At 38.8% G+C, this 22,986-nt stretch overlaps 2 non-coding genes across 2 annotated transcripts; both read left to right on the top strand.

The window, feature by feature from the left end:
- The first annotated feature begins 835 nt into the window (after positions 1-835).
- On the top strand, positions 836-943 carry LOC141624496 (small nucleolar RNA R71). Its single transcript, XR_012534302.1, has one exon. It is a non-coding gene; the product is annotated as a small nucleolar RNA R71 (small nucleolar RNA).
- Positions 944-14,260: 13,317 nt separating this feature from the next.
- Positions 14,261-14,367, top strand: LOC141626082 (small nucleolar RNA R71). The gene has a single exon (XR_012535809.1). It is a non-coding gene; the product is annotated as a small nucleolar RNA R71 (small nucleolar RNA).
- Positions 14,368-22,986: the final 8,619 nt, after the last annotated feature.

The following is a 22,986-nucleotide window of genomic DNA, read 5'->3' as shown; positions in this document are numbered from 1 at the left end:
TTGAGCAATTTGATTATCTAGCATTTTGATTGCGGCATTGTGAGCTCGGTTACTCTTTTGCATTTGAACCAACATTTCTATTTGGGTCTTAGCCATTTTCATCACCAAGGCTTCAAGTTTGCTCCCCCCTTAGTTGTTTTGTTGGGCATTTCAAGGTGGTGAATCTTGGTTTGGTTGGAAATTTTGTTGAAAATTTTGTTAAGGTGGCCTTTTATTTTGGTTTCGGCTTTGATTTTTATTTTGATAGCCCGTTGGATAATTGAACCTTTGTTGTGCTGGAACATAGGCATTTTGTTGTTGTGGTTGAGGATGAGGCACAAAAGTGTTTTGTGATTGAGGGTTGAGCAAATTGTTGCTTTTATAAGACGAATTCGGGTGAAACTCTATGTTTGGATTATATGTATTAGAAAAAGTACCCGATGGAAATGAACTTTGTCTAAAACTTTGAAAATCATTTACCTCCTCAATAGTGGCTTGACATAGGGCGGTGAAATGTCCCGCACCTTCACAACCTTCACAAACAACAATTTGTCTTGTAGAAAACATGGCATTGACTTGTTGAAGAGAGGAAGCCGGCTTTTGAGCCTCCAATTTTTCTTGGAGCAATAAGATTTGAGCCTTCAATACGAAAGGATTGGAAGCTTCCTTTTTACCTTTGATTGGTGCACTCCGGGAAATGACAAATTGGGCATCATGAATCGCCATGGATTCAATCGTGGCACGAGCAATATCGGTGTCAATTTGATCAAACCGCCCATTGTTGGCGGAATCAAGAACTCTTCGAGACTTGGCACAACATCCTTTGTAGAATGTTATAGCAAGAAACCAAGGATCGAACCCAAGATGTGGGCATTGTCTTTGCAATTCCTTGTATCTCTCCCAAGCTTCACACAACCTTTCTAGAGCTTGTTGACGGAATCCCGTGATTCGGCTCCTCAAGGTTTGAGTTTTCTCCGGTGGAAAATACTTTTAGAAAAAAGCAAAAGTCAAAGTCTGCCAATTGGTAATTCCCATAGATTCTCTATCAAGGCGTTATTGATCCATAGCTTAGCCCTGTCCTTCAATTAAAAAGGGAAAAATATCTCCCTCATTTGAGCTTGTGTGACTCCCGTTTGCCTAATCATGGAGCAATAGTCACAAAAGTTTTCAACATGCAAATTAGGATCCTCCAAAGGACTTCCCCCAAATTGTCTTCTCTCCACAAGGCCAATGAAAGCCGGTTTGATCTCGAAATCCGTGGATCCTATTTGGATAGTAGTGACACCCTTTCGAGCATGGCCGCGGTGGGCTTGGAATGATCAGACAACTTCACCATCTTTTTTATTGGAGATGGTGGTGACGGTGGAGATGATGAACTAGAACCTTCTTCCTCGTCACGGATTGGGAAATTTGTACGAATACGACCCAAACCGCCGGGACTAGAAGATGCGTCAAGCTCCTTGAAATAATTGAGTCGATGATGGAACATTCTCTCGGGCTCCGGATCAAAGCGAATCAATTCTCCGATACGAGGGGACCTGGGCATAAGTCAACAATCTACAAGAAACGTGTAACTAACGGTCTCAAGGAACAAGTGTTCCTCAAGACAAAACAAAACAAGATAAAAATCAATAATTCTAAACGCAATAAAATCATGCTCCCGGGCAACGACGCCAAAATTTGATAGGCTATCACAACCTAATCAAAGATACCCTAAACATGGCTAAAAAATTAATGTAGTAAGGTAGGGGTCGAACAGAAGGAGACGGGAATTGTGTTATGAAATGCTATAAATAGAATTCTATCTACGTCGATTCAATTCGTTGGTTGGTCTGGTTTGATAAATTGCAAATAAAACGTTGTAAATATTATATGATAAAAGAGTCTAGGCGAGACGGGTCACAAATGCAATTAAATAGATGATTATGTTAAACTAGGATTAGATAATATTGTCAATTGTTCAGGTCTTATGACAACCACCTCTCGCTTTATTGTCAACCACAGAACGGGTCCTAACGAGCTCTCGCTATGGCTAGGTCGGTCTACTAAAACATGCTTAGTCCAATTCATTTTCGTGCCTCTCGACTTATAAATGTGAATTAACAAATTAATCGAAGATAGTGATCAATTATCAAAGATTATCAAATAAATCAAGCATGTGATAGAAACTATTAAGCAATATTACATCATCCTAATTTAACATTTACAAACACTAATTATGCATGGCTTCCCTAATCCCTAGACATATTAAACTACTCACTCATGATGGAAATTAAACTAATAACAATATATGAAATGATAAACATGATAACAATGGAATTATAACTAAAAGAAATTATAAGAACTAGAATAACACTAAATGATGATAACATAAATAAAACAACTAATATGATAACAAATGATTAGTGAAATGACTTATGATAAGAAATTGATGTGACTCATTTTAGAGCATATTTAGTCCCTGAATTAGCCTCTATCCTATGTTTTTTAGTGCATAATTGGGTCATTAACTATCTTTAGTCTTTCGTTTTGCATATTCTTTGAAGTTTTGATCCCTTGGTAGGAAAGGAGTAAGAACCTTGCATTTTCATGGCAAAATGGAGCTAAATTGATCGAATCTAATGACCAAGCATCAAAGGGAAGACAAGACTAGAAGGCATATATAAATAATGAAGTAAATGGGCAATGATGAGAAGATCGTTGCATTGCCAGCAAAATCCTTGAAGATTTTTGGAGAAAGAAAAGAAGAGAAGCTGAGTGGCTAACGATCCGGGCGCACGGGACGAGCGTCCTGGCCTGCTACAATCCGAGCGTCTTGTGGCCAATCCGCTCGTCCTGGCCCCTCTAAATCCGAGCATCGCCCTCAGCAAGCCGCTCAGATTCCTCTCCAGCAGGCCATCCCTCCCTCAAGCCGCTCGGGACGAGCATATTCCATGAATACCACAAAAACGGATATGCGCATCTCCTTCGAGAGGAGCACTTCCTCAAGTTTTCTTAAGGGTCTTAATCGTCATTTAAGCCCTTAGTAACCCTAATTTATGTACCTAATCCTTAGTATAAATACCTCATTGTACTAATTAGATTAGCATGTCCTTCATATACTCTTTTTATGCTATTCTAATCTCATCTTAATCTTGTAATCAACTCTTAATTAAGCATTAATACAAATCTCATTTCCTTAATTTCTCTATTGTTCATCATTTATTTTGGGTAATTGAAGATTATTTGGGTATTATTGGGAGATTGATAACCTTTAATCAATCATCAAGTACTTCTATTATTCTTTGGTTCTTATTTTGGAATCATCATTAGGTATAATTCTCTTAATCCCTTTTTAATTATTGTTAATCATTTCCATTCATTCATCATGTTTTGCTTTGTTAATATGATTGACAACCTTGTTAGCATGTTAAACTTGATAATGAGTGAGTAGTCTCTTAACTAGGGTTAATGGGTAATTAGGGGAAACCAACATGGGGAATGATTCATGCTTAATCTAATATGTTCACTTAATTTATTTGCTTGCTTGTTGTGAACTCAACTTATGCACATGTTATGTTTGATGAAATGCGAGCCTATGAATCCTTGCATTTTTTACCCATCACTTACCTATTCAATTAGACTTGTATGACATAAACCAACTCGAGTCTCATTAGACCATGCATATAGTTGAGTAGGGAGGATTAAGTCGACTTGTAGGTGTTGTACAATCTAATCGATTCGGCTCCGGGACCCAAACCTTCCTAGGATTGTAAGATATAAACCAACTCGTTCCTATCACAACAATAATTGCTTGCTTATAATTTGAGAATATGTTTGTATGATCAATTCCCATGTATCCCCTATGAACTCATGACACCCTAGTGCTTTTAATCAATTGTTTACATCTCATTTTAATCATCTTGCTTGTTTATTTACATTGTTATTTAGTTTAGTGATCTCTTATCTCAACCCAAATTGTCACACCCTTAGACACGACCATTTGCATTCGAAAATCCTACATCAATACCCGTCCCTTGGGATCCAACCTTTAATTACCTCTTTACTAATAGTAGAGTAGTTTGTGAAGTTATAAATATTGTTTTGGTCTAGGTAACTTTTGACGACAAGTAACAAAACTGACGAACCATAAGTGTAAAGGGAATTACTAGAGATAAACAATAGTGATAATAACTAATAATGAAATGTAATGACTAATAACAATATGAGAATGCTAATAACAATAATATAAAATATGAAATAACAAGAATGAAAACTATGAAATAAACTAGAATTGAGATTACCGTAACAAGGAAATAGAACTCGAATGTAGAAGAACACAATAGAAACCCAACAAACTTGAATGGAAAGATTGTATTATTAAGAACCAAATGCTTAAGTAAATTGTTTATGACAAAGGAAATGCTTAACAAAATGTGAACTAATGAAAACTAAGAGAATTGTGTTGCTTAGAGTATTATGAAGGATGTAAAAGAGTGTAAAAGATATCTCCTAATGACGGATTAAGACCCCTATTTATAGTGAAATAGGGGAAAAACATAAAATTCAATGGGCAAGGGCGCCCCGATTGGGGACAGGCCAAACCCGATCGGGGTTGTAGGATTTCCGATTTATTGCTTTAATTCCTTGATTAATTACATGAGGAATCCAATGTTGCGTCATTAAGCCCCTTAATTCTTCCGGTTTAGAGCATCATTTGGCATCCTATGCTTCCAAGCTTGACTTAGTCTTTGGACTTTGCTAGCAAGGTTGTCAATCATACCAACAAAGTAAAACATGATGAATAAATGAAGTGATTAACAATAATTAAAAAGGGATTAAGAGAATTATACCTACTAATGATTCCAACAATAAAGCAAAGAATAAAAGAAGTACTTGATGCTTGATTGGAAGGTTGTCAATCTCCCAATAATAACCCAAATAATCTTCAATTACCCAAAATAAAGGATGAACAAGAGATAGATTAAGGAAATAAAACTTGTATTAAAACTTGATTAAATGTTGATTACAAGATTAAAGAGAGATTTGATTGATATTAACTATATTAAAGATTGCTAAAAAGAACATGCTCTTCTAATTAGACTAATGGGGTATTTATAGTGGGGATTGGGTACATAAATTAGGGTTTACTAAGGGCTTAAATGACGATGAAGTCCTTGAGGAATCGCCGGTCTCTAGGGAGACTCCGGTCTCTTTTTTGCCGGTCTTAGAAAAACATGTGCATCCTTCCTTGAAGCTTGTAGAAGACGAAAGTAGTGTTTGGGAATCCGGGCGTTTTTGGCACAGGACGGGCGGATTTGGAAGCTTCTGGACGGGCGTGTAGAGGGAGAAGACGGGCGTCTTGTGGAGGTTTTGCACGGGTGTCCAGCTGAGGAAGACGCTCAGATTGTGGGTGAGGGACGGGCGTCTTCAGGGCAATCCGCACGGATTGTCAAACAGTTTCGTTCCTTCTTCTTTTCTTCCTTTTTTTTCATAGAATCCTTGAGGATTTCCTCGGGGATGCAAGGATCTTTTCTCATCATTGTCCATCTACTATAGTATGTACAAAGGCCTTCTAATCTTGTCTCTCCTTGATGCTTGGTCATTGAATTTAATCAATTTAGCCTCATTTTGCCATGAAAATGCAAGGTTTGCACTCCTTCCCTACCAAGGACACAAAACCTCAAAGAATATGCAAAACAAAGAATTAAAAACAATAAATGACCCAAATATGCACTAAAAAGCATGGGAACAAGGCTAATTCGGGGACTAAATATGCTCTAATTATGGTCACATCAAATATCCCCAAACCGAACCTTTGCTCGTCCCGAGAAAAGAGGTGACAAAGACTAGGACCATTATTTAAACTAACCTAATAACATAGTCGATACACTACTACAGATACAGGCTATAACAACGGGTAAAAACTGTTGTTATATAAAATAGCGGACGTTGTTAAAGCGTCCGTTGTAAAAGGTTTTAACAACGGTTGGTTTTCTTAAGCAACCCGTTGTTAAAACTATTAACAACGGTTTTAAGTATCAAAACCCGTTGTTGAAAGTGTGACTCAATTTTGGTGGGAAAGTTATAACAACAGTTAATTTACAAGGAACCATGGTTATAACTAAAGACAACGGGTTGTATCTACATAACCGTTGTTGTTTGTTTTTACAAAATAAAAAAAAAATTAAATTAAATATTACTAGATGCATGCATAATTACGGGGCCCGTTATAATTCCGATGCATGCATTATTACTGCCATCCCTGTACTGTGCATATGAATGGACAATATATTGAATGAGAAGGGTTTACATTAGATTTGAAGCAGGCAGATATGATGATTGTGGCACAACTTCCTAAACATGCATATATTATATTAATTAAAAAACAACTCAAAGGACACATTACTTAGTATAAATACATACATTATCTCAACCACCATTCCATTATCTCACTATCTTCAAACCCTAACTGCTAAAACAATCTCCAACTCCTAATTAATCTTTCAAACTAACAACTCCAAAGTTCATCAACAAAATGAACGATTACATCTTTAAAACTCTTACTATGACCGAGCACAACAACAGCTTCATCCGCCGGTTGCTCCACATCGAGGACAGTTTTAGGAGCTATCTTGTGGATGCTCAAGCCGCACTCAAGGACGCCAAAATAAATGGCTTGACAGAGCAGCAGTTGTTGCAGCTATATGATGATATAGCAACTGCTGAACGAAACCTCCAAATAGCTAAGGAGGAAAGGAGGGATATTATAGAAGAGAATAAGACTCTCTATGAAAATATAAGAATTGCATTTTTAGAAATGTAATTCTTTTTGTAATTTATGTATTTATATATATATATATATATATATATATATATATATATATATATATTAATGAATTATTAATTAAGTTTATCATGCATTCCTCTTTATCATCTTGCTTCTTCTTTGTTTTATTTTATTTAATTTGTTTTACGAGCTAATTAAGCGAATAATAACATAATAATGATCGATAAAAACCCATCATATATACATGCAAATGAAATAATTAATAAAAGAAAACAATGACGATGAAAGACGATGAAACCAACAAAGGATGGCGAGATTTACCTGATAATTAGAGAAAGTAAGAGACAATGAAACCAACAAAGGACGGCGAGATGATAAAGCGACGATGAGAAAGAGAGAAAGAGACGATGAGAAAGTGTGTTTGCTGTGTTTGTGTTTGTGTTTGTCTGTGTTTGTGTTTGTGTTAGATTATGTATGTGTTTTGTGGCTGTAGCTGATTTGTGTTTGTGTGGTTTATAGTATTGAAAGTATTGACAACGGTTGTTCAACAACAACCGTTGTTAAATAAGTTTTAACAACGGTTGTAAATCAACAACCGTTGTCAAATAAGTATTAACAACGGGTTTAAAAATACCCGTTGTGATTACTTTTCACTAACTTTGCGCCAATTTTGCGCCAAATTATTAACAACGGTTGTGCAAATTTAACCCGTTGTTAAAACTTATAACAACGGTTATATAACCATACCCGTTGTAATTAAGTTTAGTAAAAATCGCGCCATACATTCTACAACGTCTATTGTGATTTTCGTGCATAAACGTTGTTAAAGGGGCGTTTTAGTTGCCTGGATTTGTAGTAGTGATATGAGACAATTAGCGGGTCTCACTCCGCCCCTTCAACTCACAATAACAAGACAACCATGAGGTAGGATGCCTTCTTGCAAGGCAAGGTGGGTCTTGCCAAAATGGCGACACATCTAAACATAAGCACACAAAATCAAGTGATGGATGCATCTACAAAAGAATAACCACTTTCCTCATCTAAGTGGGGGAAATTATCTACAAGGGAAGCAATTCAAGGGTACACACTCCTTCATAGATGCAATTTCTTCAAACTACTAAGCCTAGAAGGATACCAATAAATCACCTCCAAGTTGTGTCAAGCTAGGGTACCTTTGTCCTCAATCGTTAAATGCTTTTGTCAAGAGTAGACTCCCTATGGTGCTAGAAACACTGGAGGATCGCGGAATTCCCCCACTTGCCTAGACAAGAAGAAGGGTCGTCCCCTCTCTACCATGCACAAAAATGGATACGATGGATAAAGGGATCATTAGATATTTGAGTTTCACTTTGGGAGTTTGCTTTTGTTTTTGTTTTCTCCCAATTTCTTGTGGCATATAACATTTGAGAATACTTTCTTACCATTTCTTTTGATTTTTGGCTTTCTATCACTTGACAACTTTTCAACTTTTTGCATTTCTTTTTGAACATTTTCAAAGTCACCCCATATGTAGTGAGGGTGCCTTATATTTGAAGCATTAGGAGTCTATTTTTGCTCCTCTTTTCATTTGATGCAATTTTTGCAAACATTCTTTCACTTTTCATTTCATTGAACTCAAATTGATTTCTTTTTGTGCCCATTCCCTTTGATGACAAAAATGTCATAGAACATGGATGATGGATGGATGCATGGTTTCAAGGGTCACCTTGGAATAAACGGTAGCCAAGGAGTTATCACACCACAAGGTACTCTTGACTAGACCTTAATCCATGGGTCAAAGGATACTAGCATGACACATCCTAGGGTGTTTTACAAGTATTCTAAAAAGCAAAGTCTTAAGAAGAAAAAGCATCTACTAGGGCCTATATACACTTGTCAAGCTTCCCAAGTAGACGGTTTCACAAAATTTTCTAACATGCAACTACATGCCATGATGCAACTAGCATATAAACATCCTAATGCAAATGATTCTACCAAGTAATATGACATATAACCTACATGCAAGTCCTGGATTCACATTGTTATACCGCATCAATCAAAATAAATCCTCATAGTCATTAACATAAAGAGGAAAAAGGAGATTAGAAAGATCATACCATGCGGTCTTCAATATCCTCATCTCTCGGATGTGGCGTAGTCAATCAATGTGAACAAGGATAAAACAAACACAAAATATACAACAATATATACATGACTACACTACAAAGGAAATGAACTTGTTTTTTGGATTTTCAGATTTTTCAAATTTTTATGGTTTTTCGAATTTTTTTTTTTTTTTTTTGATTTTTTTGGATTTTTGAATAAAAGTTAAGTTAGAATTCCCCATCCCCACACTAATATGGGCATTGTCCTCAATGGCCAAAATGATGGGAAATTATGCAAACATGATGCATGAATTCTACACTAAATGCAAGCTATAGTAATCTACACTACATGATGCATGGGTTTTGTTTATGACGGAGAGCGTAATTTAGATTACCTCCCGTTGCGTATGCATGTACTTCCCCAAACCGAGATAGACATTATTTCTAATGTCCTAAAGTTGGGGGTAGCTCATGCACACAAGATGCAATGCATGAAACTAAATTGTCATTTTGGATTTTCAAAAGTGGGAACAATAAAATAAGAACACCTCAATGGGGCCGAGGTGTTAGTCCTCTATGTTGCTAGGACTCTCCAACCATGATCAAGATAAAATAAATAAAACAAGGAAAGAAGTAGACAAACCTCAAGAGGGTAGGAGCCTCCAAAGCTTACTAGTCTTCCACCATATCATCATTGTCCTCATCTTCCTCAATAGAAGTGGACTCATCACCACTTCCCTCTTCACTTCCTTGCTCACTTCCTTCATCATCTTCTTCTTCTTCATTAGTCTCTTCTTCTTCATTTACCTCTTCATCAATGCTTTCATCAACAACCTCATCACCGACAACCTCATCGTCACCCGGTATCTCACCCCTAGATGCACTTGGAAAAAAGACTTCCCTATCCGCCCAACTAGGCAAAGGACATGAAGGATCAAGTAGTCCTTGCCTAGCTAAATGAAGGAGGGGTGGATATTGGGCTAAGTATGCATCTTTCCGATACTTATAAGCTTGTTTGTGCATCTTTTGCATAAGTAGAGTCATGTAGTCATTGCTTGCTTCAACACCTTCGGGTTTGAACTCTTGATACTTGAATGGATAGGGTGGTGTGACAATAGAGGAGGAGGGCATTTCAATTTCACCCCTTTGTTGACGGATGATGTATTCGGCTTCTTTTGAGAGGGGAAAAAGGTAGTTGGTCCGATGAACACTCAAACGGCATATCTTGGAAGGCAACGTAAAACATCTAGCATCATTGGTGAGCCACCCATATTTGGTGTCAAGAGGGTTATGAGTGACCCACTTGTACTTGTTAATCATGGCATCCATGTCAATGAGATGACCCCCCTTTTTCGCAACATACTTGCCATCCTTGTTGAAATTCGGATCAAAGTACTTAGCCAAAAGAGTGACTAGACCTCCATTTACAATAAAAGCGGTGCCTTGCTTTCCACAATCAACATTGAGCCATCTTTCCACCAAAAGCCTTAGAGAATTGTAAGGCTTGGTGAATTCCCTTCCAATATTTAAGGCCGACTCAAGTAGAACACAATCGAGCTTGGTAAAGTGGTTAGTGTCTTTTCTTGCAATGATAGTATTCCCGATGACCTTGTGCCACACTCTAATGCCCGGATGGTGGACTAATAGAGCGCGACTAGCATGATAGTTCTCAAATTTCCTCCCGGAAATCGCCTCCCAAAGAGGAGCGGGGTCATATTTTTCGGGCTTCTTGTAATAACTAGGTGAATCACTAAGACCTAATGCTTTACCCAAGTCATCAAAGGTGATGCGCCTACTCACATTGGCAAGGCGGAACTCGATGTTTTCTCTAGTCTCTACCTTAGTTACTTTCAAAGAACTCAAGAATTCTAAGGTAGGAGGGGTATGTCAATTCTCTTGTAGCAAACAATTTTCCCAACCCCATGGCTTCAAAGAAGGCTTTTGTTTGTTCAAGGACACCCAATTTATTCAAGGCATCTTCACATATAAATTTGGTGGGTAGAAAGGATTTCCTAGCATACTTGGCAAATGTATCCCTATGGGATTTAGAATTGAAAATTACCTCCGGATAGTTTGGTAATTGAGCAATTTCCGGAGTTGTTGATGTTGTTGCTTCCAAGGGAGGAATTTGTTGTTGAACTTCCAAGTTTGAACTAGCTACCACCATAGCCAATGAGGCTTTCTTTGCTTGAAGACATTGTTGTCTTGTTGAGAGTGCCTTTGCCTTAGGTGCCTTTGTTGATCCTTTTGTCCTTGCCATTGATGAAAATACCAAGAAAAGAGTGAAAATCTTCAATTTCCAAGTATACCCAAATCGATTTTGAGATGAAAGGCTTTTCCTCTGTAATTTCAAAAATCGACTCAAAGGTTGAAGATTTTGGTGCTTGGTTTGATTTTTGTTGGAAGATGAGTGATTAATTGTTGTTAAAAGGAAGTTTGGATTTGATTTTGTTGAATTTGGTTGAGGAAATCTTGTTTTGGTGATGGAGAGGATGAGGGTTTTGAGTTTTGGGGTTTATGGGTAGTGTTTTGAATGAATGAATGAAGGAATGAATGTGGGAGGGGTATTTAAAATACCCGAAAATTTTGAAACTGCAGGGGAAGACGGGCTTCTTTCCTTCGGGACGCTCGGATTCTGCCTATTTTGGGTTCAGGATTCTCACCTAAAGACGGGGGTCTTTCAGCTGGGACACTCGGATTCTTTGACTGCGGGACGAGCGGATTCCTCTGAAGACGGGCGGATTCTGAGACAGCAAGCTTTCTTGTTTTACACTAGCAAAAAGACGGGCGTCTTCTTGCAAAGACGGGCGGATTTCTGAAGACGAACGTCTTCTCTACCAGGACGCTCGGATTCTTCGACAGTCCCAAAATTTTAAATTTTCAGTTAAAGTGGACGGGCGGATTCTGGCAAAGACGCTCGGATTTCCTGGAGACGAGCGGATTCTTCTTGAAGACGCTCGGATTCTCCCTGTTTTACCCGGATTCAGTTCCATCCGTGCACTTGCATATCCCTTGTCATTTTTCATTCTTCAAATCCCGTGCTCTTCATTGTAGGGGTACTACTAAGGCATAAATAGCCTAGGCAATTCCTATCCCCACACTAAGCTAAAGCACTACACATCAATTAAATCATTAGTCCCTCCCTCACTTCTCTCAAAAATGATAATTATCTTGATCAAAGCATAAAAATCCAAAAATGACAAAAATGCAATGTAAGAATTAAAATGCAAGTTAGGGAGTTAGAAATATTTACAAATGGTGGTTTAGGGAGGACTCCACCAAACTCTCATCCTTAGTAAGATGTCATGGGGGCATGTCCAAGGTGTTGTTGATGTTGCTCAACACCTTGAAAAAGTAGTCAAAAGCTTGTTCATTATCATGATAAAGATCTTCAATAGATCTTTGCCCTTGTTGTCCTTCATGTCGGTCTTGATCGATAGCATTACCAATATAGGGATTGAAAATCCCTTCAAATTCATCGTCCCAAAAACCACAAACTTCATCTACTTGATCACTAAAGATCTCTTGAGTTGATAGAGACAACTCTCCCACTTTCTTGTCTTGGCCAATGAGACCATCTTCTTCATTGCTTGGCTTTGGTGAGCTTTTCAAGCTCTCTTTGTTACAATTCACTTGCTCTTTGAATGGAGCATCATCAATTTTCTTCTTCCATTGGAATTCCGACTTCTTCTTATCATCCTTCCGGCTATAGTGATCAACCATAAAACATGGTTCATGCAAACGGGGAGCTCTCATGGTTTTGTCAAGAATGAAAGTTATGCTCTCATCTCCCACTTCTAGAGTGAGCTCTCCATGCTTCACATCAATCACCGCACCCGCGGTGTGTAAGAAAGGTATTCCTAGAATGATTGGAATGTTGGAATCTTCCTCCATGTCAACAATGACAAAGTCCACTGGGATGAAAAATTTCCCAACTCTTACGGGAACATCTTCCCAAATCCCTAACGGTGTCTTCGTCGATCTATCGGCCATTTGGAGTGTGATATTGGTGCATTTAAGCTCTCTCATCCCTAACCTTTTACTCACCGAGTACGGCGTAACACTCACACTAGCCCCTAGATCACATAAGGCTTTGTTGATCGTGGTGTCGCCAATAGTACACGGTATTGAGAAGCTTCCCGGATCTTTGAGTTTTGGAGGTGAACTCCCTTGAAGTATTGCACTATTCACCTTAGTGAAGGCGATAGTCTCAAGCTTCCGGATTGACTTCTTCTTTGTGAGGATGCCTTTTATGTATTTTGCATAGGCCGGCACGTGATTGATTAATTCCGTGAAAGGAATCGAGACTTCCAAATTCTTCACAATTTCCATAAATTTTCCAAGTTGGTCATCAAATTTGGGCTTGGCTTGACGACTTGGAAAGGGAAGTCTAATCACAATGGGCTCCTTCTCCTTGACCTTGTCTTCATTTTTCTTTGAAATTTCTTCTTTTGATGGTTCTCCATCTTTGGAGTTTTGCACAATTTCTTCTTTGTCACTAGCTACCACAACTTCATCCTCAACTTGCTTCTTCGGTGCTTCATACCTTGTACCACTCCTTAAGTGAATGGCACTAACCGTTTCATTTATTTGGGGATTACTTTGAGGTGGTAATTGCCCCTTTTGTCTTTGTGAGCTTGAAGATGCTAGTTGAGTCAATTGGGTTTCCAACATTTTGGTGTGAGCTAGGATGTTGTTGATGGTGATTTCCTTTGCTTGACTGTCTTTTGGCATTTGAGTGAAAAACTCTTTTTGATTCTTTTTCATTTGGAGGACCGCTTTTTGAACATCAAAACCTTGGTCATTTTGTTGATTGTATGGAGTTTGATTTTGGTAACCTTGGTTTTGGTTGTAAAAGGGTCTTTGATTTTGGTTTCTCATGGGAGGTGGGGTGTATGTTGGTTGAGGGTTTTGAACATTTTGGCTTTTGTATGAGAGATTTGGATGGAATTTGGTGTTTTCATTGTAATAGTTTGAATAAGGGGTACCACTCTTGTATGCTTGGAAAGTATTCACTTGTTCATTTGTTCCCCTACATTCACTTTGGTCATGTCCCAAAGTTCCATAATTCTCACATACCCCACTTGGGATTGATGAAGATGCCGTCATGGCATTAACATGATGCTTTGGTGATTTTGAGGCTTCTTCAAGTCTAGCCATAGCTTTTTCAAACTTTAAATTGATGGTATCAATGTGAGCACTAAGTTGAGCACCCAATTGAGTAATGGAGTCCACTTCATGCTTTCCTCCTCTAGTAGCCTTGCGAGGTCTACTATATTGTGAGTTATGGACCGCCATTTCCTCAATTTTGTTCCAAGTTTGATTGTCATAAACTTCGGTGAACATTCCATTTGATCCCATGTTGAGAATGTTTCTTGAGTCTTCATAAAGACCGTTCCAAAATTGTTGTACCAAGAACCACTCGCTAAGTCCATGATGAGGACATGAGCGGCAAATTCCTTTGAATCGCTCCCAAGCTTCATACAAAGATTCCTCATCCCTTTGCTTAAAGCCCGTAATTTGAGCTCTTAGCATGTTAGTCTTTTCCGATGGATAGAACTTTTTGTAGAAAGCTAGAGCTAACTTCTTCTAAGAATCAATTCCGAGAGTAGCCTTATCAAGGCCTTTCAACCATTGTTTCGCGGTGCCAATTAGAGAAAAAGGAAATAAGACCCATCGAATTTGGTCTTGAGTTACACCGGTTTGATAAATCGCATCACAATAGTCACAAAAAGTCTCAATATGAGAATGAGGGTCTTCACTAGGCATCCCCCCAAATTGGCTTCTTTCGACTAATTGGATAAATGCGGATTTGGCAATAAAATTTCCGGTTAGATGTTGTGGTGTGGGAGTACCATTGGGTAGGTTCTCCTCGGTGGGTACGGAATGTGATGAAAACTTAGGCATTGTGGGTTGATTTTGTGTTGGATTTTGTGTTGGGTTCTCCTCACCTTCTCTTGCAAAAGGGTTGATGAACTCAATAGTATTTGGTTGAATATCTACAACCTCACCGATACCTCTCAAAGTTCTCCTAGCAAGTCTTTTATTGGTTGTCAAAGTCATTTCAATTTCGTGATCAAAGGGTAACATGTTACCTTGTGATCTTCTACACATGCAAAATATCAAATAACTCGAAAATAATTAGAATAAACCTTGAGGAGTTTTACTTCCCCAAGCAAAGAAAGACACAACTAATAACAATTCAAGAAAATCTAAATCAAGTTAACACCGTCCCCGGCAACGGTGCCATTTTTTATCGTGGTCCCTCGTGGGGTTTAGTTTTCAGTACTTGTCGTTAGGAGCACCTTGACCAAAACACAATTTATAACTTCACAAACAACTCTACAATTAGTAAAGAAGTAAGTAAAGGTCGGATCCCAAGGGACGGAAATTGAAAAGAGATTTCTATTGCAACTAGTGGTGTCTAAGGGTGTCACATTTGGGGTTTGAAGTAGAAGATCACTAAACTACATAGCAATAAAAGTAAACAAGCAAGATGAATTAAAAGGGGTGTAAACAATTGATAAAAGGCACTAGGGTGTCATGGGGTCATAGGGGATTCATGGGAATTGATCATACAAACATATTCTCAAATTATAAGCAAGCAATTATTGTTGTGATGGATCGAGTTGGTTTATGTCTTACAATCCTAGGAATGTTTGGGTCCCGGAGCCGAATCGATTAGATTGTACAACACCTACAAGTCGACTTAATCTTCCCTACTCAACTATATGCATGGTCTAATGAGACTCGAGTTGGTTTATGTCTTACAAGTCTCATTGAAAAGATAGGTGATGGGTAAAAAATGCAAGGATTCATAGGCTCGCATTTCATCAAACATAACATGTGCATAAGTTTAGATCACAACAAGCAAGCAAATAAACTATGAAAGCATATTAATTTAAGCATGAATCATTCCCCATGTTGATTTCCCCTAATTACCCATTAACCCTGGCTAAGGAAACTACTCACTCATTATCATGTTGAACATGCTAGCAAAGTTGTCAATCATACCAACAAAGTAAAACATGATGAATAAATGAAAGTGATTAACAATAATTAAAAAGGGATTAAGAAAATTATACCTACTAATGACTCCAATAATAAAGCAAAGAATAAAAGAAGTACTTGATGCTTGATTGGAAGGTTGTCAATTTCCCAATAATAACCCAAATAATCTTCAATTACCCAAAATAAAGGATGAACAAGAGAGAGATTAAGGAAATAAACTTGTATTAAAACTTGATTAAATGTTGTTTACAAGATTAAAGAGAGATTTGATTGATATTAACTATATTAAAGATTGCTAAGAAGAACATGCTCTTCTAATTAGACTAATGGGGTATTTATAGTGGGGATTAGGTACATAAATTAGGGTTTACTAAGGGCTTAAATGACGATTAAGTCCTTGAGGAATCGCCGGTCTCTAGGGAGAATCCAGTCTCTTTTTCGCCGGTCTTAGAAAAAGATGTGCATCCTTCCTTCAAGCTTTTAGAAGACGAAAGTAGTGTATGGGAATCCGGGCGTTTTTGGCACGGGACGGACGGATTTGGGAGCTTCTGGACGGGTGTCCAGAGAGGGAAGACGGGTGTCTTGTAGAGGTTTTGCCCGGGCGTCCAGCTGAGGAAGACGCTCGGATTGTGGGTGAGGGACGGGCGTCTTCAGGGCAATCCGCACGGATTGTTAAACAGTTTCGTTCCTTCTTCTTTTCTTCCTTTTTCTTCATAGAATCCTTGAGGATTTCCTCAGGGATGCAAGGATCTTTTCTCATCATTGCCCATCTAATATAGTATGTACAAAGGCCTTCTAATCTTGTCTCTCCTTGATGCTTGGTCATTGAATTCAATCAATTTAGCCTCATTTTGCCATGAAAATGCAAGGTTTGCACTCCTTCCCTACCAAGGACATAAAACCTCAAAGAATATGCAAAACAAAGATGGGTAAGTGTGCTTGTGATGAAATGCGAAATGACGATATTGTCTTGAAAAGCAAAGCTGTGTTGGAATCGGACTCCGCAATGGAATCGGAGTAAAAAAAATTGGTAAGGAAAGAATAGCTAAAACCGGAATAGGAAAGATCCCCGCGGAAATAGCAGGGAATAAGGGTGGGGAAGAGGCGCAGCATGAGCTATGGTGCTTCGAAAGGGCGCAGCATTTGCTGCATTATCTCTCCAGTTGGTCACTTCCTGAGCGAAATTAGAAAAGGCCAAATAGTATAAATAGAGGCCTCGGGCTAACTTCTATTCTCATAATTCTCCTATCTATTACTCCGTATCTTTGAAAATATAATTATCTTCCTTTAAGAAATATTTCCAAAAAAATGATTCCTTCGAATCCCGACTCAAAGAATGGACCAATGAGTTTTCGAACGTGTAGAAGAATGACATGGGCATTTTTGGATCAATCATCAGTTTTAAACAAGTAAAAGTGGTAAGACCACTTCTTGATGCTTGTCTTGAATATTGGAACCTGGAATATCATGTTATCGCCATTCCGGGAGGTGAAATTTGTCCTTTTTCCGAAGAATTTGCAGCAATTAGAGGGTGGGATATAGAGAATCTTTCAGCTTTACCATCTACTTCCCAAGGATATAAGAATAAATTTAGGGACCTTCTAGGATTGATCAAAGTTGAGGTGGACCGTCTTGTAACCTCTAAGGGTGTACGAATGTTTGACTTTGTGGACCGTTTCATAGATAGGGAAGACCCTTCCATTTCTTATTCTGCGAGACGCAGAGCTTTTGGATTTTTCCTTCTTCACTGCTTTGTCTTAAAGGGCCATGTTGATGCGGAAATGAGAGATGACCCGCGATTTTTAGGTATCATTGAGCAAATGGAGCTGCGCAAGAGACCAGCTTGCTTGGTATTAGGAGAGACCATGTTAGGGTTGGAGAACCGAAAGGTGAACCGTGAGATCCCGTATCTTGGAAGTCCTATCATTTTACAGGTAAAATGCCACCGTCTCTTTTTCTCTTTTTTTTTTTCTTTAGTTTGCCCGTTTTTTCTTCGTTTTTTGTTTTTCTTTTTTTGCTTCTTTTTTTGTGTAATTTTTTACATGAGACGAGGAACATTAACACTTGTCTCCCTTTTTCATATTTGGCAAATGGAAAGGCTGCGATTGATCGAGCCCCCAGTTGATGTGCCTGGATATCGATCACGATCGATGGTGATGAGGACAAGGCTATACATGGTAGATTTTACTCGAGTTTGCAACTACTGGGAGAACAAACTAAAGAACGAAGGAGGTCTGTTGATTAAATAGATTGTCCCTTGGTGTCACATCAAGGCGTTGACAGGAGTGTTATCCCTTGATCCTACTCTATCTATTCGCATCCCAGGTTTGGAATTCAAGGTCCACATTTCCCCGTAAAGGCTGATGAGGCAAGTTCGCATGAAACAAAAAATCCCTAAACTTGAAACCATTCCGCAGACTGCTTTAGCACACACTTCTGAGACTTGTCGTGAATGGGCATTGCGTTAGACCCAAAGGAACATGTGGCTTATGCCTGTCCCAGTTGGTTCGTTGTGGGTGTCGGGTTCTTATTTGCAGTGGGCCAAGGCTAGCACCTCGGAGGAGCGCGAGAAGCTGAGAAAGCATGAGCCGATTAATTACAAGATCCGTGAAGTGGCGAAAGCGAACCATAAATACTTGACCAAAGAAGAAGACGGTGGATTCCGAGTCATTTGCCCGAAGAAGAAGTCAAAGAATGTTCCTGTTGAGAAGATGATTGTGGATCGAAATGGGAAGACTAGGCCTCGAGAAATACCATTGGTGATTAGGTCAGAGATAACACAAGAGCATCCCCCTCGAGGTCGAGACAAGAAGTGTGACAAAATTAACATAGGAAAAGGGAAAATGGAAGAATAGAAATAACCTAAGTCTTTATTAATTATTAATTATTTTTGTAATAAATGGCCGGATTTTTTGAATCCTAGCCTAGCATTTTATTTCAGCATTTCTATATTATTTGGCGTATTAGTAATATATGAATAAACTGATTGTTTTCAGTTAGGAACGTAGAATCAATTTCCTTTATTTATTATTTCGAATTCCAAGTGCTGAAACAAATATCTTTCTATTTACATTTTTGATTGGAAATTGATTAGGTTGTATCCTGTGAAGGATTTCCTACGTATTCATTGAAAATAAAATCAAATCCAGAACGTAGTTCGAAATAGAAAATGTAAAGGAATAAATGTTCCAAGCAAAAGCTTGTAATGATCATTGGGAATAAGCATGGTGCTTTACTTACTCTTAAGAATGCAATTAAGTTATGTTTATGATACTGAGGATAAAAAAAGAAAATGCCAAAACGCAAGAGCGAGGTGGCATGAATCTCGAGGTTGGTCGTGTCATGTATTACGTGCCGCAAGAGCGGCATGTGGATCTCTCTTGGCGTGTTTTTGAGGTCTATTATAAGGGTAATATCGCTTGAGTTAGTCTAGATTAGTGGGATTTGAAAACTAATTCCCGTCTAAGTCTGTAATTCTAACCGCACCCCATGAGAGTATAAATTCGACAACATAAGGACCGACCCAATTAAGCTTGAATTTTACTCTTGGATTGACTGGTAGAAGAGCTCGGACAGATTTGAGCACTAGTTCTCCCTCTTTGATATTTCGGGGTTTGACTCTCTTGTTGAAAGCCCTTCTAATTCTTGCTTAATACGTTTGAACATTATGCAAGGCATGTAATCTTTGTTCGTCTAAGAGGACTAGTTCTTCATACCTATCCCTATTCCATTCCGCTTCTGGAATTTGGCTTTCAAGTATAATGCGTAGAGATGGGATCTCTAGCTCTACTGGTTGTACGGCTTCCATGCCATATGTTAAATAGAAAGGAGTAGCCCAGTGGGCATCCTGACTGAGGTTCGATATCCCCATAACGCGAAGGGTATCTTGCCAGGCTAGTCTCGATAGTTGTCAATCATTTTCTTGAGGATCATGATGACATTTTTGTTGTCAGCCTCTACTGCACCATTAGTCTGAGGTCGATAAGGCGAAGAATGATGATGCTATTTTGTACATGGCCAACAACTGTTCGGTTTAGGCTTGATAGTGGGACCCATTGTCACTTATTATGTCATGTGGGCACCCATATCGACAGATGATATTGGTTTGTATGAACTTAGCCACATGTTTGGATGTTAGAGCAGTATATGATGCCGCTTCTACCCATTTTGTGAAGTAATCGATGGCTACCAGAATGAAACAATAAACACATGTACCAGCTGGAGTGATCTTTCCTATGATGTCAATTCCCAAAGTAGAAAACGGCCAAGGAGATGTCATCGTGTATAGTAAAGAAGGCGGGACGTGTTGTACGTTCCTGAAGATATGGCAGTTGTGGCAATGTCTTACGTATTTGATGTAATATGTTTTCATCGTCGTTCAGTAGTATCCTAGACGTATGATTGTATTTGCCATCATTGGTCCATTCATATAAGGACCACATTCTCCATCATGGACTTCTTCCATAACTTTCTTTGCTTTTAAATGATCAAGGCAAAGAAAAATGACGCCCTGTGGCGTTCTTTTGTATAACTCCCCTTGATTTAGGATATATTGAGATGCTAAAAGACGAATCGCTCGTTGTCCCCTCTTATCCATAACGGGTGCGTATTTGCCGTTGAGCTTGTAATTTAGAATGGATTGATACCAAAGCTCCTCCTAATTTTCGTTTTCATCGATAAGGAAATGCACATAAGCAGGTTCAGACCATCGTTAAATGGATAATGGCATTTCTATCATGCTGTCGTGCATGTTGATCAAAGATGGAAGTTTCGCAAGAGCGTCTGCAAACTAAGTTTCTTCTCGAGGTAGATGCAAGTAGACCACCTGGTCGAAGAACTGAGCCACTTGATCTATTCTGGCTTGATATGGTGTAAGACTTTCACTCCGGATTATCCAAGATCCAATGATTTGATTGATGATTAATGATGAGTCGCCGTGGACTCGAAGTCTCTTGATACCTAAACTGACTGCTTCTTGTAAACCGATGAGGCAGGCCTCATATTCTGTGGCGTTATTAGTTACCACGAAGTCGAGTTTTACAAAAATTGGTGTATGCTCGCCTTCAGGAGAAATAAGCAACACCCCTATATTGTACCCTCTTAGATTGGAAGCTCCATCAAAATAGAGGTCCCATGATTCTGCATTAGTGTGTAGAATGTCTTCTTCCGGAAATAACCATGTATCTATTAATTGGGTATCGTGAATAGAGTTGTCTGCGAAGAATTCGGCTACTACTCGTCCTTTATTAACTTTCAAAGGTACGTATTTGGGATCGAACTCCGAGAGCATAAAGGTCCATCTTGCCAAACGTCCATTTAAGACAGGTTTTTCGAAAATGTATTTGACACGGTCCATTTTTTAGTACACCTTGATGGAATAGCTAAGCATATAATGGCGTAGCTTCTTGGTTGCCCACACAAGAGCGAGGCATGTCTTCTCAAGTAGTGTATACTTAGTCTCATATTCCAAGAACTTCGTGTTAAGGTAGTATATAGCACTTTCTTCTTTTCCGACGACTTGTGCGAGCATAGCCCCCATGGCTGTTTCTGTGAGTGTGAGGTACAGAGATAGCGGTTGATCTTTCTGAGGTGGCATTAAAACAGGCGGCTTGTCCAATATCTCCTTGATTATGTCAAATTCCTTTTGACAATCGTCGTCCCACATGGTGTGGTCGTTTTTTTGAGCTTTTTGAATATAGGTTCGCAAATCATAGTGAGCTTTGAAATGAAACGGCTTATGTATGGTACCTTGCCCAGGAATCCTCGAACTTCCTTTTTTGTCTGCGGTTGTGACATCTCGATCAGAGCCTTGATGTGGGATGGATCAATCTCTATTCCTCTCAGACTGACTACATATCCCAATAGCTTGCCGGATGTGACTCCGAATGCGCATTTCTGAGGGTTAAGTTGACATGGATGTTGCAACCATATCAAAAATAAACATAACTGGCTCTAACTAATGTAGCAGAGGTAAGTCGGGTATCCTATTTCACAGGGGGGCTGCTTGTAGTTTACTTGTCTATCTCGGTCTGTCGATGTCACTAGGTGGTTTGTTTGTTTGAAGTACTAAAATAAAACAAAAAGTAAAAGCAATAGAATAACTAAAATCGTTATAAAAGTAAGATGTAATCAAATAAGAGATAGATGCTAGGATTGTCGGTTCTACATGGTTTTCTAGGGATCCAATCTAGGGTCAAAGGTTGGCATAAACTCGGTCCGCAGGGTAGTAAAAAGGTCCTTCCGGTCCGCTATTCGCCCTAAAACATTAATAACTTAGCTTCCGCCCTCATTAGAATGCCCTAATGTTCACTACAGGTCTTACCCCTCCCAATCTTCCGATCCAGGTCAAGGTGTATCAAATCAACTAGCTAAATGCGTCGACTCAAGCAGCTAATTGCTGTTAAGTGTGGTGATTAACAACATAAACCTAATTCAACCAAGCCTAATCACCTAATCTTAACCTACCTAATTACCATGGTTCCCCTATATCCTTGCACAAGGGATTTAGCTACTCATAACTATAGATAAGACATTAACAATAGACAAAACAATATTAAACATGGTATAAAGAATAAATAACAGACAAGAGAATTAAATGCTTGCAAAAGGAATTAAAACAATGAATTAAAGAGAGTAAGGACTTACACAATTGAGATCCGAAAAATTGAAAGCCACTTTAATTTGAATGATGAAAGATTAAAAGGTTCAAAAAGATCCCTAAACCTAATTAAGTCTCTCTTATTTATAGGAAAGATATTTATTAACCTAAACACCTAACTTAAGATATTAAGTAAATAAGGTTTACGCAATAAAATCTTGCGTCAGATAAAAAACTACTCGATCGAGCACTTTGAAGCAGCTCGATTGAATATTCTCCAGCCAACACCTCTCGACCGAGCATAAAGTCTACTCGATCGTGGAACACCAAAAAGGCACCTCTCGATCGAACACAGCAGGGGTTCGATCGAGGACTGTTCAGCATCCATAAAGTCTCGATCGAGCAGATAAGTCAGCAAAAGCTCTCGATCGAAGGATATGCCACTGAACCAGCCACATGACGCTTGCTTTAGCTTCCAAGCCAACTTCACGCATTCCAAAGCGGTAGTATTCTCGCTCCAATTCCTCCATCTCCATAAATGCAAG

Source organism: Silene latifolia, chromosome X (genome assembly GCF_048544455.1).
Source record: "Silene latifolia isolate original U9 population chromosome X, ASM4854445v1, whole genome shotgun sequence".
NCBI classification, from domain to species: domain Eukaryota; kingdom Viridiplantae; phylum Streptophyta; class Magnoliopsida; order Caryophyllales; family Caryophyllaceae; genus Silene; species Silene latifolia.
Note: the sequence above shows the minus strand (reverse complement) of the source record. Positions and strands in the feature narration are given on the sequence as shown.